Source organism: Tenrec ecaudatus, chromosome X, assembly GCF_050624435.1.
Source record: "Tenrec ecaudatus isolate mTenEca1 chromosome X, mTenEca1.hap1, whole genome shotgun sequence".
In the NCBI taxonomy this organism is placed as follows: domain Eukaryota; kingdom Metazoa; phylum Chordata; class Mammalia; order Afrosoricida; family Tenrecidae; genus Tenrec; species Tenrec ecaudatus.
The window spans coordinates 27,442,200-27,446,374 of record NC_134548.1 but is presented as its reverse complement, the minus strand read 5'-3'; the positions used below and the strand labels follow the sequence as shown (position 1 = coordinate 27,446,374).

The 4,175-nt window shown below is 39.6% G+C and overlaps 1 pseudogene; it reads left to right on the top strand.

The window, feature by feature from the left end:
- The first annotated feature begins 1,992 nt into the window (after positions 1–1,992).
- Positions 1,993–3,309, top strand: LOC142433240 (large ribosomal subunit protein uL4 pseudogene; annotated as a pseudogene).
- The last annotated feature ends 866 nt before the right edge of the window (positions 3,310–4,175 follow it).

The following is a 4,175-nucleotide window of genomic DNA, read 5'->3' as shown; positions in this document are numbered from 1 at the left end:
TGGGGACTCTCATGTGTTACAAAAGGGATGCCAATCACTATCGCCTCTCTCAGTCAATGTATCAGGAATATTTTGCAGAGCCGTTTCCAGGCAGTTCTTCATCAAACAGTCTTGCTGGCCTGACCCACAGGCAACACCAGGTTCTGTAGTTGCAGAGGACACTTAGAAACAGAATACCTAGTTCCTTCCCATAGGAATGTCCATCTAAACTGGGATATAAGTAATGACAATAATAAATCACTGTGCAATAATGAGTAATAAAACCAGACAGCAATATACAGAATGTCCCAAAACACTATGTAGGGAATAGTTACTCTAAAAGCCCCAAGAAGGAGAAGCATCGTTCATGACTGGTTATGCACTATGTTCTTCTACCCTCCAATCTTGGAGCACTTGGGCAAATAGTTATAGCATGAAGTTTTTACAATCATGTGTACCATATTTATCTTCCTAGAAAGAAGGATTTAATTTAAAATGAGCATATCTGGTCATAAATATGTGTATGAAAACTCCGTATTTTGTCAAATTCTAAAATATTCATTAAATGTATGTCATTCTGTCACTGCGCTTCATTTTCAGATAGGTGAAACACAGGGGAAACGTGTTTCATTTCTTTGTGCCTCTTCGTTCGTATGGCTAAATTATTAAAAATAGTATTTTAAGATATTGACTTCTGTTCTTTATTTTTGTGTTAGCTTTTCCAAAGTATTTGAAATGAACTCATCATTAGACATGAACTCCACGAGGAGGAGAAATTGACATGGTGCTACAATGTGATTTCATTTTACCCATGGATCTAAAAGAAGGGTGTATTCAAAATTGTAGGTTAACTCTCACTTTCTTTCACAGCCCAAATCTACAGGTTTTGTTCAGAAAGTCTTGCTTTACATAGGTAGAGAAGTGTGGGTTTTTTTTGTTGATTCCAAATATTTATCCTCTATTCCCCAAAGTAGAAACAAAATTGCTTATATATGGGTTTTCCTTATGCTTTTACTTTTATTAATTTCAGCAGGGGCACTGAACAGATAATTTAAGATATTTAATTTTCATAAAACACATTCATGAAAAAAAAGACATGTTGCTGTAATTTAAGTCTAATTTAGATAAAATTCTCTAAACTAATCCATACCATTTGATTAGAAAGATAACACGGAACAATGTGTTTCATCGATATTCCCAGGAACTGTAAGCTTTAAAATTGGGGGTTATTTTAAAAGTCATGTCACATTTTTCATTCAGTTTGGTTTTGAAAGGTGATGGTCCTGGCTCTTTTCAGACATAAACTAATAAAGCCTCTGTCAGACTTTGGAAATGACAGCGCTGATGTGGCTTGTCTTCTGCTGTGTAGGCAAAATTGAAGCAGAAGTACACAGCAGTCACAAATTTAGACTCAAGGGATCTACGAGGGTAAGTAAGGAAGTTTCACTGCTAAAGCTCCCGCTCCTACATGAATAGGGTTATCTCAAACCAATGTGTTTAAACATGTCTGTACACTCAATGCATGGTGCAGACAAGTTCTCTCAGTAATACGTTTGCCGTAGTTTCCTTAGGGGGGCTTCAAAAAAGGGCCCAATCCAAACAATGGCTTCCAAGTGGATCTGCTGGGCCAGTTGCATTCAAGGCAGAGTGGTCAGGTCAGAAGGTTATGTTGACTGGCTTTGGGGATGCTAAAGGGGCAACTTTCATAGATTTTCTCAAAGGATACAGGATAATGCTCTGGGCTGTTTTTTGTTTTTGGATTAAACTTTTTGTTGCGAATTAGGCTTATAGAGCAGATAATCAGTTTCAACAATGAAATCAATAATTCATGCACATATTGTTTCAATTCATCCATAGCAATCACCTCAATGTACAATTGCTTATACAGATTCCTACTTCTGCTTCCTGTTCCAGAAGTCTATCAACCCAGAAGGAGGGTATGTCAAGAAACACTAGCTAACTTTTTCTGTGAGCGCCATCCAGTTGAGAAGAGCATGGCCTTCTCTCCTTGCCATGGCATGTGCATGCCCACTGATATCTGCGTACTCTGAAAGGGGCAAATCATCTGACACCAAGTTTACTTTGTGAGCTCTATTTAAGGCTCTTGTTTGACCTAATATTGTGAAGTCGGTCCACACTAACCTGCACAAAAACAACAGGCAGCCCTGTGCTGTCAGTGATTAGCAGGTCATCAGACCAGTACTGAGTCTAGCAGAGCTATGGCTAGAATTCTCAGAGTTCAAAGCAGTGGGACTCGCTTTTCTGGTCAAGGTGATTTTTGAAATATGCGTCATGGAGACCGCTGGTTCATACCAACTGAAACCTGGCGCCCTTGGCCCCAGAGAGTGAGCACAACGCAGAAGTGCTCTGGTGCTTCTCCCATGGTTGCTTCCTCCTCCCCAGCACTTGCCATGTCTATAGGTCATCAGATTGAAGAGGTTCCTGAACTTCCTTTGGTGATTGAAGACAAAATTGAATGCTACAAGAAGACCAAGGAGGCAGTTTTGCTTCTTAAGAAATGTAAGACCTGGAATAATATCAAAAATATCACCAAATGAGGGCTGGTAAAGGCTCAATGAAAAACCGTCATCGTATCCAGCAGAAGAGCTCCATGCATCAGCTACAATGAAGACAGTGGTATCATCCGGGCCTTCAGGAAAATCTATGGAATTGCTCTGCTTCATGGAAACAAGCTGAACATTTTGAAACTTGTTTCTGGTGGGCATTGGGAATGTTTCTGCATTTGGACTGATGGCACTTTTCACAGCAAGTTGGATGAGCTGTGTGGTACCTGGCAAAGCTACCCTCGTCAAGAGTAACTATGACCTTCCCATACACAAGATGATTATCACAGACCTTAGCAGAATCTTGAGTCCTTTGAGTGTCATTCAATAAAATTGCATTGCAGAATCCTGAAGAAGAATCCACTGAAAAACCAGAGAACCACGTTGAAGCTCAAGTCATACACAAAATACCTTGAACTGAAGTACCATTCTTCATCAACACCATTCATCATAAACTCAGGATGGCTAAGGAAGCAGCAGCATTAGAGGCCAGATCAAACAAGAAGGGAGTTCCAGCAAGAAACCTGTGGTGGGGCAAGAAAGGGCAAGGAAAGCTGTTGTGAAGAAGCCAAAGGTGCCCATGGGGGTCAAGAAGGCTGCAGCTAGCAAGGAACCAGCAACCGAGAAGAAACCAGCAGGAAAGAGAGCTATGAGAAAAGAAAAGAAGCCTGCTGCAGAAACACTTCCATTTTGGTTATTTAATAGTTCTGCCATTCACAACACTCTCTCCTTTCCAGCTACTGAGCTCAACAATCCATTGCAGTGACTACAAAGAACTCACAAACACTATTCACGAATAAAGGGTTTACTAAGGAAGTTAACAGGTTACAATCCAGGTGAGAAATACTCAGGAGGCCATTGTTCAGTTAGGACATGTCATAAAGTTCTATGTTACCTTGAGCCCATTGTAGCTATTGTATCAATCCATCTAATATAGGGTTTTTATTTAGATGATTAAATAGTTGTCTATCAGAAAATAATTTCTTTTATTCATGTATTTTAAAAGATCTTGTGAAGTGCCTACTTTCTGCCTCTATAAATTTGCTTTTTCTAGATATTTCATATGACAGCAACCATGCACTATGTGGCTTTTTGAGTCTGACTTCTTTTAGATAGCACAATGTTTTTGAAAGTCAGACATGTTATATAAGTGGACATTAATAAAAACAACTGTCAAAACATGATTACTAAAACCAGGTCATATTTAATGATCTATAATAAGTAACTAAGATCTCAGCATAGAAAGACACTACAACTATGTATCCACATAAACAACTGCATTTTATTTTACATTGAATATCTATCATTGAGGCCTAACCCCTCCTGGCCCCTTGTATACACTATTAAGCCCTGAAAAGTTAGCATTGAGCAATGAATTAAGGAGTACCGGAAACCTAATGAATCCTTCACAGTTATAACACTTATCTTCAGAATTATTTTATGGAATTGTGGTTAGGCACCCTCGAGTCAGTTCTGACTGATAGCAACCCTGTGCACAACAGAACGAAACACTGCTCCGCCCTCACAACCGTTCTTACCCTTTGAGCCCATTGTTGCCACCACTGTGTCCCTCCATCTTGTTGAGAGCCTTCCTCTTTTGCAACGCCCCTCTCCTTTCCAAGCATGATGTCT